Here is a 15,946-nt window from a genome sequence, read left to right as displayed (position 1 = left end):
GTTTTAATATGGGCTTAAAGGGGTGTGTGTAGCAAAGTTGTGGACGGTGGAGGTCCCTGGGGGACTAATACTGGGAAGTCATGTTTGTCGATATGAGGTTTAGTCATGGTGACCATGTGCATAATGTCACACTTTATATTTTAGGAGATGTACTAGTCATCTCAAGTTCTTTTCTTTGGTTGTACGATTAACATGTACTGGGTCCCTTTCAGTAGGGAAGTTGAACCCATATAGCCCATGGGTCATTTTAGGACGATAAAACTACACAACACAGATAAAGGTTTTAAATGCATGCTAAACCTTGTTCCTTTTCCTGGCATGGTATATATATCTATATATGTGATTGCATATGGTTAATTGATTTGGTTTTAAAGTAATGGCATTATTTTATCTTTATCCCTAAGTACATGCTATAGTTTGCTTTGCTAACTATCTTTAGGTGTTGTATCCCCACACAAATTAAGAATCAGCATTACTACCATTCCTCATGCTTAGTGACTTGGATTTGTTAACAGCTTTAAGTCAGACTGAAGTGGTGATCTTTAATACTCTAGATGGCTCTATTTCTTGGTGTGGACTTCTTTAATTTTTGATATTTCTTTGGTTTGGTTTTTCTATGGTCGAAGTCATGTCCTGATCGGATATTATTAATTCTAGATAGAGGCTTTATCAGACTACTATAAGAATAGAAAGTGTTGGTATTAGTATCAGCCTTAGTTTTGGTATTGGCATTAAGGTTGACACCAGTTGGATAATTTATTAAGTTTGTTGGATTTTGATTAAAAACTTTATTTAATGTCTCTAAACTATTATTGTTCTATCTTGTTATATGTTTGGAATTCATCTGACATAGGGTGCAAGGCATTTATGGTTGGGTACTAGGGTGGTCTCCAATCCTGGTTGGACTTGAGATGCCCATCACGACTAAGCCCTATTTTAGTATATGTTAGATTGGTATCAAATCCCTAGGTTCATGGTCAATTAGGTGTCTGACAAAGCCGTGTAGAGTAGAGCCTTTTTAAGGGTGTATAGTGTGCCACACTAGGGAAAGTCTACTACGAATTTAGGAGTATTTCTCTTTCTTGTGTTCTATTTTCAAGATGCGGAGTCTAAGGTCCTAAAATCTTCTCTAAAACTCATGGAAACTCTTCTATCTTACATGAGAACAATGTTGATGGGACCCATCCTATTTATGGAGTCCAGACTCAGTCTAGGGATCCAGTTCCTGATTACCCTTCGGAGTTCCACAAGTTCCCTCTAGTCATTCTTGAACCCTTCAGTCTGATGTGATGAATGATGTTTTTTTTAATTTACCAATATATTAGCATAGTTTATAGCTTCTCAGGCTGAGTATGGGGCTTCTGTTAGTCAATCTTTGAGGCTACAAGGGTTGGTCAGTTCATGAGGTTTAACCCTTTAACCCTTATCAGTGTAAAGGTAGAGGATGATCATCAACGTTTTCTAGATGAGATAGAAAAGATCTTCCATATTATTCATGCCACAAATATAGAGGGCATGGAGTTTTCTGTCTACCAATTGAATGATGCGGTGTACCAATGGTACAAAGAATAGTATCTGTCAAGCGGTAACGATATTGAGTCAACCCTATGGGAGGATTTATCTAATGTTTTCCTATACTGCTTCTTTCCTTAAGAGTTGAGAGAAGCAAAGGAATAAGAGTTTGTTACTCTGAAGCAAGGTAAGATGTCAGTGAGTATGCCTTGAATTTTCACCAGTTATCTATATATATTCTGGAGTCAGTTTCTAGCATGAGGGCTAGAATGAAGAAGTTCGCTTCTAGGATGTCTCGAGACTTGATTTTGAAGAGTAAGACTACCTTATCGAACAAGGACATAGATATCTCTAGGTTAGTTGTGTACATGCAGCAGGTAGAGGAAGAGAAGAAGAACCTGGCTGAGATAGTAGAGAGGTCGAGCAGGAAATTCAGATTAAGCACGGTGGTGGCCAATAGCAGAGTGGTAGGGATGGTGGAAAGTGGACCAAAAGAAGTGAACAGTTTTAGGTCTTACTCAATACTAGTCCTCCCTACCAGAGTCATTGGGTGATAGGCGTTTCTAGGGTGGCGACACCTATAGGGCACAAGGTGCCCAATCTCAGGCTAGTTGGGCCTAGTAAGCCCTAACATATTCTCCCTACATATTTTATGGTCGATTACATCGGGTTTACTATGATAAAGGAAAAGACAAGTTCTTTAACTGTGGTCTGCTAGGGCACATGGTTAGAAGTTATCCAGCGTCCAAGGTTGCTTTAGGGGCAAACAAGGTTCCAGTTGCCTTTTCATCAACTCTGGCACCGAAGGGTGCACTATCTAGTTTCAACACTAGTCAGAACTATCTCCCTGCTCTCACTACCTGCTAGGAGTCCGAGGCATTCCCTGATGTCATGACTGGTATGTTGAAACTCTTTTCCTATGATGTATACTATTTACTTGATTTGGGGTCCACTTTTTCTTAAGTGACACCATTTTTGGCTCTATATTTTGGAATCGGCACTGAGTGTGTTTCAGATTCATTCTATTTCTACCTTACTGAGTCACTCTATAATGGATAGTAGAGTCTATATAGGTTTTATGGTATTTGTTGGTGTTTGAGAGATTCTTATGGATCTGTTTGAATTAGAAATAATTGATTTTGATGTCATATTAAGGATGGATTGGTGGAACTCGTGCTATTCTTCTCTAGACTATCAGACCCATAGGTTATCTTTCAATATCCTAATGAGCCGGTTATTTAGTGGGAGGGTTATTCCATAGCTCATATGGAAAGTTCATATCATATCTTAGATCTTGGAGATTAATTTCTTATGGATGTCTCTATTATCTTGTTTGAGTTAATGATTCTAACTCAAAAGGTCCTTCTTTGCAATTTGTTCCAATGGTGAATGAATATCCTGAGGTCTTTCTTGATGAACTTCCTGGTGTCCCTCTTGATAGGGAGATTGAGTTTTGGATTGATCTTGTTCCAAACACTAATCTAATTTTTTTTCCTTCGCATATAATGGTTCCAGCTGAGTTAAAGGAGCTTAAAGTGCAACTAAAGGTTCTTTTATACAAGAGTTTTATTCGTCCTATTATGAACCTACAGGATGCACCTATTTTGTTCGTCCATAAGAAGGATGGTTCCCTTCGAATGTGTATTGATTACCGACAGTTGAATAAGGTAACGATAAAGAATAAGTATCCTCTTCCAAGGATAAAGGATTTGTTTGAACAGCTACAGGGTGCTAAACTTTTCTCCAACATTAATCTTCGATATGGGTACTATAATTTAAACATTAAGGATGTTGATATCCCTAAGACTGCTTTTCATACTTGATATGGGCATTTTGAGTTTTTGGTTATGTCTTTTGGGTTGACCAATACCCTAGCAACATTAATGGATTGGATTAATAGAGTCTTCCATCAGTTTCTGGACTTGTTTGTTATTATGTCCATAGATAATATTTTGATGTACTCTAAGAGCATTGTGAATCATACCAATCACCTTCACATTATATTACCGACACTAAAAGAGAAATAGTTGTATGCTAAATATTTGAAATGTGAATTTTGGTTTAACGCTATCAGTTTTCTAGGTTATATCATTTCTTGTGAAGGGATTATGGTAGATTTATAGAAAGTTATTGTGGTTAAGAAGTTTCCTAGACACATGACTCCATCTGATATTCAGAGCTTCTTGGGTTTAGCTGGTTACTATAAATGGTTTATGGAAAGTTTTTCTTCTATAACTGCCCCATTGACTATGTTAAGTCAGAAGAAGGTGAAGTTCTTATAGTCAGATTCTTGTGAAGGTAGTTTTAAAAAGTTGAAGAATAAGATAATATTGTCTCTGGTCTTGACTTTGCTTAAAGGCACATATGGATTTATGGTACATTGTGATGCGTTTTGTGTAGAACTTGGTTATTTCTTGATACACCATGGTAAGGTGATTGTTTATGCCTCTAGATAGTTAAAAGAACATAAGAAGAACTATCCGACTCATGACTTTGAACATTTGGTTGTGGTGTTTGCATTAAAAATCTTGCATCACTCTTTGCAATGAGTGCATGTGGATATCTTCTTTAGATCATAAGAGCTTTCAATATCTGTTTACTCAGAAGGAGCTAAACCTTAGGCAAAGAAGATGGCTTAAGCTGCTTAAGGATTATGAGATAAGTCTTCACTATCATCTTAGTAAAGATAACATAGTTTCTAATGCTCTTAGAAGGTTATCCTTAGAGAGTTTTGATCATATGGAAAAGGAAAAATGGGTGTTGGTAAAGGATATTCATGGTTTTTCTAACCTTGGATTTTATCTCTTAGACTTTGAGGATGGTGGTGTATTTGTATAGGAGGTGGCACAGTCGTCTCTTGGTACGGAGATTAAGGAGAAGCAATTGTTAGATCCTGTATTAATGAGGATTAAGGGTGATGTAAGATGGCAGAAGGTTATGGCGTTCGAGATTAGTGGTGATGGTACCTTACAGTACCAAGGGAGGTTATGTGTTCCACATATAAATGGTTTGTGAGAGAAATCTTGGTTGAGGTGCATGAGTCATGATATGTTATTCATCCTGGTTTGATGAAAACGTATCATGACCTCAGGGAGATATATTGATGGAACAATATGAAATGGGATGCATCTAGTTTTGTGGCTAATTGCATGATATGCCAATAAATGAAAGTTGAGCACATAAGGTCGGGGGGATTGTATCAAGAAATTGAGTTACCTGTGTTGGAAGTGATCAACATAGATTTTGTTATCAGACATCCTTGGTCTGAGAATCAGTTTGATTTAGTTAGGGTGATCATGGATAGGATGACAAAGTCTGCTCATTTCTTGCCAGTGAGGACTAATTTTTTTGCAAAGTATTATGCAAGGTTGTACCTCTAAAAGATTGTAAAGTTGCATGGGGTGCCTATTTCTATCATCTCTGATCGTGGTACACAATTTTTATCTCACTTTTGGCAGTAGTTTCAGAATGTTTTGGGGACAAAGTAAAGTCTTAGTATTGCTTCTCACCCGCAGTCGAATGAGTAAGAAGAAAGAACTATTTATACATTTGAGGATATGCTTAGAGCTTGCGTGATTGACTATGGTGGTAGTTAGGTGTAGTATTTGCCTCTTATAGAGTTTACGTTCAATAATATCTACCACTCTAGCATTGGAATAGCTCCATTTGAGGCATTGTATGGTAGGAGGTTTAGATCTCCTATTGGGTGGTTCGATGTTGATAAGGTGGAGATGTTTTGCTAGAATTTGGTTCACCAAGACATTGAGAAGGTGAATGTTATTCGAGATAAACTTAAGGTTGTCTAAAGTCACCAGAAGTCCTATGCGGATGTGAGGCGAAGGAAGTTGGAGTTTGAGGTTGGGGATAAGGTATTCTTAAAGGTGTCTCCTATGAAGGGTGTGATGTTGTTTCAAAAGAAGCAGAAGGTTAGTCCTCGGTATGTTGGTCTATACTTGGTTTTAAGAAGGGATGGTAATAGTGCATATGAGTTGGAGTTGCTTTCTAGTTTGAGCTCCATTCACCCGGTATTCCATGTTTCTATGTTGAGGAAGTGTATGGGTGATCCTTCGTAAGTCATGCCTATCAAGGATATTGCTATTTCGGATTTTCTATCTTATAAGGAGATCTTGATAGAGATCTTAGATTGGCAGGTTCGTCGGTTATGGACCAAGGTCGTGTCCTCGGTAAGGTTCTTTAGAGAAACCATAAGGTCGAAGAGGCCACATGGGAAGTTGAAGAGGACATGAATTCCAAATATCCGTTCAAGTTTTCCACTCTGGAAATTCATGTGTAAGGTAAGTGTTGTTCTTATCATCTTTGTTTTATAACTTAATTAAAGGAAAGATTGATTTTCTTGGTGTCTTTGTTTTCTAACTTAGTTAAAGGTAAGAGTAGAGATATGTGTTGTCCAAATCATGCTTGTAGTTCCTTGTCCTATCCTTGAGGATGAATGATCCAAGGAAGGGAGAATTGAAACACCCCGGGTTTTGGCCCTTGGAAATTTTCTAAGATTTGAGCTCACTATTTTTGTAAGGACTCATCATATGAATCGTACGATGTTGGTACGGGTCAGATGACCCAACTCTTAAGGTGTCCAGTGATTAATGGTTTGGGTTCTGTTGTCGGTACGATTTGGTTGTACGGGTCGATAGGTGTGGTGATGATTCTTTAGAGTGATCCTTCACTTAATCATAAACTTAATAACTTGACTTAGCTCTAAGTATGAGTGGCTCACTAAGAGCTATAAGGACAAGTTGTTAGTCGTAGTGTGAAGTCATATATTTTTCAATGTCAATTCATGTGGTTTCTATCTTGGGTACGACTAGACTGTAAGAGTTGTATGATCTGGTCACGAGTGGGGGTTAAGGAGTCGTATGGCGGACATTGTATGAGTGTCCAACACACTATCATGGTAATGATTTGATGTTATTAGTCGTATGTCGTTGTCATGAGTCACGGGGTTGAATCATAATCACCTGCAGCAAATTTACAATTATAAGTTGGGTGTGTTCTAGACATTCCCCCTTGTAACTCCTTTTGAAACCATGACATAAAACATCTTTTGGGACTTCAGTAACCTAGTATTCTTAATGAAACACTCTTAAAATCTTTCTTAAACTCTCTCTCAAGCAAAGGGCTAGTTTTTTACCAAGATAATCAATTAGGGGATTTCAAGAGTGATTCTCTTCATCTTCCTAGGCGTCTAAAGCATATTACTCCTCCCTCATTGTTATTTACAAAGATCATGTATTTTAATGTATGATTTTCATGATATTGTTATGGTTTTAAATAATGGTTGGGGTTTCTTGATATTCATGGTTGAATAAAGTTTCGAATGGTTTAATGATGTTTCTTTCATGCTTCTAATATGATTTTTACATTATGGAATGCATGGCAATGGAAAATGGATTTAGGGGTACTTTGGATTCCCCAAATTACTTGGCTATGGTTATGAAACTATGTGCCCTCAACCTATTTGTTAAAATGCTAATGAGAAAGATTTTGTCACATAGTTTGCCAATGAGAACCTAAATTGATTTGGTTGGTTTTAAATTGTTTGGAATGGCCTTGGTGGCCATGGTATTGGTTTAATTGGAAACTTTGGAGTCAAATTGGTTTAACAGCTTTTGTATGGCATAAATCGATAGACCTGCAATCTCTAGTTATAGAATGATGATACCAATAGTTAATGCCTAATAAAAGACTCCTTGGTAAATGGTTAGAATGTGTAAATAGTTTTAATATGGGCTTAAGGAGGGGTGTATCAAAGTTATGGAAGGTGAATGTTTCTGGGGGACCAATACTAGAAATTCATGTTTGTCGATGAGAAGTTTGGTCATAGTGACTATGTGAATGGTGTCACACTTTAAATTTTGGGATATGTACTAGTCATCTCAGTTTCTTTTCGCTGGTCATGCGGCTAACACACACTGGGGCCCTTTCAGAAGGGGGAGCTGAACCCATATAGCCTGTGGGTGGTTTCAGGACGGCAAAGCTGCACAGTCCAGGTAAAGGTTTTAAATTCATGCTAAACCCAGTTTGTCACGACCTGAGCCGGGGCCCTGGCCGTAACGAGCATCCTGAACCATAAAGGCTCGAGCACCTCTTTTCTATCTAATAATCATGCTCAAAATTCATAAAATATAATAAATTAGCGGAAAAAAACACAAGATGAAAACATGGTCATTCTCTTTTCCTTTAATTGAACAACTAAAAATAATAAGTTCACAAAACATTCAAAACACCTGACACTAGTCTGCGAAATCTCTAACAACTGAAAATGACATTTTTCTAAAATCTTGGACAAGGCCCCCAGTCGAACCCAAAACAAAAATGTAAAACAGTACTCTAGCAATAGGCCTTCTGAAATAAAGAAGGCTCACCTACTGCACACTTCGATCTGAAGATTCTATGGTTTGGCAGGACCCCTGGACTGAGCCTCAGACCCTGAAATATTGGGGGTCAATACAAACGTACTGGTATGTGAAACAACTCAAAATAGCATGCTTTTAATACAAAATAGATGAGAGCATTTTATAAAAACAATGATAATAATACGTAAGTAAAAATACATGGGCATACTTTAGTGAACTCCAAGGCACTTCTTTGAAACCATGACTTATTCTTTGTTATTCTTCTGAGCTAGTTGATACACCCTACAAATTTGAAATTCCATGGGCTATGTGGAACCCTCCCTTGACTCGGTGGCCAAACTCCCAGTCCAAGTAGCTGCCAGTATTGGAGTGGTGATACCCCCCATATGAGCACACCACAGGACATTCCCCTTTGTAAGATATCCTAAAAATGTTATATCATGTAGGATCATATATCATAAGTCCTGTATCGGCAACTACGATTTATGAAGATGATACCTTGCACTCAAACACCTTCTTTGAGTAACCTTTTGGCTCTCTTAAGCCCAACTTTTATTCCTTTAACAATTACATATTCATACTTTTCAAAGATTTAACACTATCTTGTTAAGGGTATGGAATCATCAGGTATTGTCATACCCTGACTTGAAAGTCAATCAAATTACATCACATCATGTCTATGGTCATTTTTACTTACTATCATATTCATGAACATGGTTATTAAACAATCACTCACCCATTTGTTTTACGTTTAGAAAGTTTATGCCGTTAAGCAACCCATAACAATATAAATCGAAAATATCATGATAAAAAAGGGGGTCTTGATCATTCCTGCTCTCATTAAACTTTTGTTACACCTCAAAACATACATACGTAATTTGTTTCAAAATTTATGTTAAACGATTCAAGGCAACATACAATTACTTCAAAAACAACTTTCTGACGTATAGTTTTCAAACAATTCAAAAAAAACTTTCTTTATGACTATGATTGGGGATATTTAATATCATCAAAAAAAATAGAAGAAAACTTATGCCCATGATGTTTAGAGAAGTCCCACATACCTTAGATTATATGATTTGAAAAATTGAACCCAAATCTTGATCCGTTTCTTGAAATCTTGAACTTAAGGATTGATTCTTGATTTCTAGTTCTTGGAGGAAACCCTAGTTTGATCTTATTTTTTAGAGTGAAAAGAGGATCTTGATGTTTTAAAACTGATAATAGTTGAGTAAATAACGTGTACGGTGTTATTTAATTCGTGTGAGAGGGTTCTGGGAAGGGAAAGTACCAAAACACCCCGCTAAAAATGTACTTTTTGTGCGATTCGGCCTCGACTGATACATCTATGAAAAATGGGTATAACTCTTTATCCCGATATTGGATTAAGACGAAATTGGTGGAGTTGAAAAGAGGACACAAGGACCTTTCATTTGATATATAGTAGGACCCCTAATTCTTTATATACAAAATTTTATGGTCGATGGAAGTTCACCGAAGTTTAGACATTCACTAAAACTTAATCGATAGAAAATTTTTCAACTCGTCTTTGAGTTAGGGGATTTTGTGTCCTCAATTCATAGTAAAAGGCATTCAAACACTATAGGATGGATCATCACACATATAATAACAAAGAATTATTGAGTTCGGGTCTATACGTGTAGAAAAGATGGTTCAAACTTTTGTCCAAAAGGGAGAGGTGTTACACAGTTCCCTTTCCCGGCATGGTATACATATGTATATATATGATTTTATATGGTTATCTGATTTGGCTTTGAATTACTTGCATTATTTCATATTTATCCCTGAGTACATATTAGCGTTCACTCTACTAACAATCTTGGGGTGCTCTATTCCAAAGAAATGAAGGAACCAGCCGTATTAACATTTCCTCCTACCCAGTGAACTGGATTTGAGGACAACTTTGAGTCAAACTGAAGTGAGCATCCATACTCTGGAAGTCTCTATTTTATGCTATGGATTTCTTTAATATTTTTTATTTATTTGGTTTTGTTTTTGCTATGGCTGGGGGCATATCCTGACCAAATATTATTAATTCTAGATAGAGGCTTTGTTAGGATACTATGGGCATGAGAGGTATTGGTATTGGTATCAGCCTTGGTATTGGTATTGGCATGAGTATTGACACCAGTTGGATAATTGGTTAAGGTTGTTAGATTTTTATTATAGCCTTTATTTAATGTCTCTAAACTATTATTGTTTTATCTTATTATATGTTCAGAATTTATCTGATGTAAGGTGCAGGGTGGTTATGATTGGGAATTGGGGGTGGTCCCCTGTCCTGGTTGGACTTGAGATGGCCGATACGACTAGGCCCTGGTTTGGGTTGTGTCATCCCCTAGCCAAAAATCAATGTTCCAAAGTTGATGGCGCTATTGAAATTCTCATTTTTGGTCATTTACTAGGAGTTTTGGCTCAAGACCAATTCCTTAACAGTAAAATCTCAAAAATAGAGAAATCATCCTATGACCTAAATTAATTGTCTGATAACTAAACTTATAGTTTGTATAAGTCATAAATGACCTGTAGACACTATGGGAAGGCTCAGAATGCTTAAAATGCACGTAAATTACGGAAATGACCTAAATGGTCATTAGACTAGGCTACATAACACCTTAAGCTTGTAGATTATAAAAAATGCTTATCAATGGAATGGCATCCTCAACTCGGTACAATATAATTTTTTTCTTGTTAAAAAAAATTCTTAAGCTTGGTATTCTTCTTTGAATTTATTAATTAAGGATTCTATGAATTTAAATGAGATAGGTAGATAGAATGTGGATACACTACCAGAAATTACCCCTATGGCAAGGATCTTTATAGCAATAGTTCTATAAACGTTGCCATAGACCATCTATCACAACTTTTTAAATTGTTGTATACGATATCGTTACATATTACCAAACAATCATTCCCAATATGTAATTTTCATTGTCATAGGCCTTTTAAAGAAACAATTATATTTACCTATTGCAATAGACTATTTTTGAAAACAACTATACTTCTATTACTTCAGTTTATTAATTCCCTTCTCATGCATTTTTCCCTAATTTTCTCACACTTCGCCCTTAGAAAACACTCTTTACCCATAAAATAGCAGAAACGCCAAACACTCAGAAATCCATCTATTCGACAATGTTCTTTCTTCAACTACGTTCTCAAATTACACTCAAAGTTTTCTCACTAGGGTTTGAGGTGCATAAATTGTTTGTCTTAGCGAATGCACTGCTGACCTTTTCTTATTATGATTTTTTTTTAGAATTTCTTAGATTCCAAAATTGTTGGTGTTATTCTTCATTCTGCTTAGCTTTTAAGGGTTTGAAGTGTGTTTTTCTAAAATTTTTGGTGTGAGTTTGACTATTTTTGAGTAATTTTAGATTTCTTATTGTTTACTTTGCATTTAGGGTTTGTGAATTTGATTGTGAGTTTGTTCATTTTCCAAACATCTCCAACATTAATGATAATTCGTTAGGGCTGGTGATTATTGATTATTTTCTACTTCAAAGAATTCTAAGTAAGTCTGTTGTGTAAATCTTTTTTATTTTCTACTAGTAAGCATTTGTGTTGATTTTGCATGTATGGTCATCTAGAGGAGGTGAATGCTCAAAGTGGTCTGTGGATTATAATTTAAAAAAGAAAAAATAACATGGTCTGGCCCATTTTAAAACTAATGGCCGATGTTTGTGCTAATGAACATTACATGGATAGTCACCCAAAGTAATTCCATAAATTGGCCAATTTTAGTTTTGGGTAATTTCAGCCTTTTTAAAGTATATAGTGTTGCTAACTTTTTTGGCGGGTTGCAACTTTTTTGGGGCTAAAAATCTGCTTTTCTATTTTTTCTTAAAAAAAATAATTAAATATAATTATGTAGAAACTGGATAATTATTATATAGAATATGTATCTATATAAGATATAAGTATAAACTATATAGGATGTGTGTAGAAATTGTATAACTATTATATAAAATATGTATTTGAATAATTATTGTAACTATAGGTTGTATAGAATGTGTATATAAACAGTATAATTGTTGAGTAAAGTATGTATTTTTGTATATGGTGTGTATAAAAAATGCATCATTGTTGTATGGAATATGTATCTGCATATGATATGTATTAAAATTTTATCATTATTGTATAAAATTATAATTATCACTAATATGTATGTATAAAATAAACTATGTCATTGTTGTGTAAAATCAATATGTTTCTTATTTGTTTTAGCAAAATTTGCACATTATTATTTGGATATTTTAAATATATAAAGTGTGTACTAATTTTATATATTCAATGAATATATATTATTTGTAAATTTGTTATGCACTTATTACACACAGATTATAAAAAATACAAGTGCAAAGTTAAAGGGAAAGACTACAACAGGATTGTTGAAAACTGAAAGCACAGATGTATTTATTATTAAAAAATAGAGCAGTGAAAATTTTTTTAAAAGTACCAACAAAAAAAAAGAAGAATGAAGAAATAGCAAAAAAAAGGGTTAAATGGCTACATTATGTAAATGGTAAATCAGTGGTCAATTGGTTGGCAACTCTTTTAGCTTAATGGCCATTTGTGTCCATTCTCCTTTAAAAACACAACATTTGGTTCCAAAATAATTGTGATAGAAGAGCAAATATTGCACTTTTAGTTGAAAGTGGAAATTGAAGTGTTGGAGTTAGACCCTGCACTATACTGTCTTTGGTCTTTATGCCTGTGCGGTGTATGTTTGTTAGCTTGAAAATGCTCTATTTTACATTTTTGATGAAACCTATAAAAGATGGAAAGTAAGATCACTTTTCTATCGTCAATATACAAATAAAGAAGATTTGAAAGTCTGCTTCCTCAGTTTTTTCCTTTTCTCTCAGTGAGTTGCAGAGGTGGTGTCCTCACCTCCTAATTTACATGTACTACTACACAACTTAAGCAGTCTCTATGATACTCAAACAACTATTCATCTACTGACACCATGATCCAGATACAATAACATCTAACTCTTTGCAAGTTGCATCATGTTCAAAGGAAGAGAAAATGACTAAAAGAATCATAAATAAAATGATTCGTCAACACATCAAGGACGCCAAAAGGGGACATTTACTTGATTCATACTAAGACCATGAATTATGAATGTAAAGGATCCAAAACTCATTAATTTATGATTATTTTGGAAGGATAAAACACAACTAATATCAATGAAATAAAATGAAGCAATTCACTCGAAAATATTTTCCTTAAACAATTTATTTTAATGTTTTCATATTTAAATTCCCATAGAGTAAAATCTTTCTTTTCCAAAATGGTTTAGATTGCTCCACTAGATAACTAAATATTTTTACAACAAATAGCTAGTAAATAAAAATTATTGTATTAGTAAATCCAACAATAGAGGCCAGAAATTTGAAGATATGATGGTGATGTAAAGCCTATTCATTGTCGGTAAGTGTTTGGTCTATATCCCTATTATATTGAATTTAGTTGAACTTCTGATGAGGAATTTCAAAAGATATGGTTGATTCAATGTACCTATTTCAGGTTGGGCCTGATTGCAACCATAAAAGTATGTTTCTACTCCTTAAGTCCTGATACCTATTTTCAATCCAATTAAATTGAGATGTCAAGAAGTACGCACAAATATGTCATTTATTTAAACGTATTAAGAAGCATCTTGTTCTTTTTTCTTTCTGATTTCATTGAATTTGTATGAAGAATCATGCTCTCTCTTTTATTTAAGTCTACCTAATAAATTTTTTCTCATTTTGACACTCAGATAGATAAGACTTCCAATATTCGATCATGTAAATACATACTTGATCAATGCCCTAACTACTCCTCCAATTGAGGATAAAACGGCAATTTTCAAGTAAAGTAACCCAACTAAGTTGGGGTCAAACTTACATTGATTTGTATCTCTAGTTTGCTAAACTCAACGGGCAGAACTAAAAGTAAATTGGGGGATTCTTATGGTAATCTCAAACAAGTAGCAAATCTCAACTCTGGTTGTAATCATTAGGTGACGAACACTAGTGTTATGTCCTCTCTTGCTTCTCAACTCAGTAGGTGTATCGTTCTCTATTGAACCAACCCAGTATCTTACATGCAAAATCTTATAAGTTATGTACCATTAACTATCATGTGGACTCATTGACGAACTTCATTCTTTACCTTTTATGTCTAAGGATGTCACATTATTAACCCTTATCCTAAATACCAATTAACTATTACCTTTAGATATCTCAAGTTATTAGATGATAGATAACCATCTTACATAGATGATAGTGATTAGACTAGATCTTCAAATAGTGTTCAAATAACTGTTATAATTATCTTTTCCAAGACACTACTCCTCTTGTAGAGTATGTAGTGATATTCTAGGTGGGATCTTACCGTTCGCAACCGCTAAGACATCTATCAAATTAAAGATAAACAATACATGAAAAGATACTGGTTTAGAATAATTTAGTACTTCCCTTACCTCTTCAATATACCATGGTTCCCAAAACCTTAGATAAGGGTTTTAGCCGCTCATGCTTTTGAAACAATCAAAAGAATTCTTAATGAAAAACATTAAATGATATCATAAAGATCAACAAGTTAAACCCATAGCTAACAGGAAAATTATAAACCAAACTCAAGAGCAATGTAATCCCAAGATTAAAATCAGAATCTTTGAATCGATTATATGTTTGTAAGTGTTAAGAGTGTATATACTAACTACAAAATGTCATAAGGGTATATATAGGCTATGAATAAACCCTAAAAATAAAAACCCAAATGAAAAAGGATAATTAAAGTCAGTGGCCACTTAATTAGGCCACCTACGAACCATATGTGGTCCTAAGTAAGTGCCAGCTGCACGAATCCTGCAACTCTCTGGACTTGGACCTCTATTATTTACTTTGGTCATATATAGACCGTATGTACTACATATTGACCATATGTGCCCTTGGTAAGTGAAAGTTTTCTTTCTCATGCTTCTGAGCCTCTGGACTTCAAATTCTAACACCTACTTTGATCATCTATGTCCGGTAAGTGGCACATACTCACAGAATTGCCTAAGTAAGTAGCCCAAAACATCAATTTTCATCTTTTTCTTCAGTTTTAACATCCAAAAACTAATTTCTTGCAAAATATACCCAAAACACATCATATCTTACAAAACAACCTAAGAAACTTGTATACTTTCATGGTTTTAAGCATCAAAAGTGTTATTAAACCATTACACATCAACACTTTTAACTTAGAACATTTGTATGTTCTCAGGCAACACAAAAGAAAACAATTTTGCATAAACATAAAGTACAATAGTGTGACACAAAGGAATCAAGGTATGGCAGTTATATTAGTAACAGACAAGCATGCATGTATGTAAGTTATATTACCCAGACAATTAAGTAGCTATAAATATAATCCATATACCCTAATAACAAGGAAGTCCCACTCACTCATATGAAATAAGCATGTCAATACGGGGAAAGTCAAGTGAAACTCACTCTCAAAGAGAAGTTCTACCAATGCACATCAAATACCATAGGCTTGCCCTTATATTCATTACCTTAGTTTTCAGACAGTTAAGTTAGGATCACTATAGGACTTTATTTAGCTTGTAATGTAGGCTTGCGGGTTGGTATGGTACATATGGATATATCAAGTGACTACGTCTCTTTGGAATTACACTAAATTTGGGGGCGACACTTTAACCAATTTCCTTTTATTTTACCCTTATTTCTACCTTTTATTCTCTTATGCATATTAAGGTTTTGTGTGGTTTCTTTTATTCATTTTTTTTTTATTTTTCACAATTGTTTTTCTTTTTCTACCACACCTAGCCTTACTATCTTTTCTCTTATATTATATTTCTTCATACCAACTTTACATTATGCACTCTATGATATCCACCCTCCACTTAGGTGATTTCCAAAGTCGAGGTGCAAAATGTCCAAGGAAGGCCAGTGCAAAAACAGTCTCATTGTAGCACAAATGGGAAGGTGAAAGGTGTAAACAAAGAAATAGGCTATAAGGCTCAAAAATTGGATCAAGGG

This window comes from Capsicum annuum, chromosome 4 (assembly GCF_002878395.1).
Source record: "Capsicum annuum cultivar UCD-10X-F1 chromosome 4, UCD10Xv1.1, whole genome shotgun sequence".
Taxonomy (NCBI): domain Eukaryota; kingdom Viridiplantae; phylum Streptophyta; class Magnoliopsida; order Solanales; family Solanaceae; genus Capsicum; species Capsicum annuum.
This window is presented reverse-complemented; position numbering follows the sequence as displayed.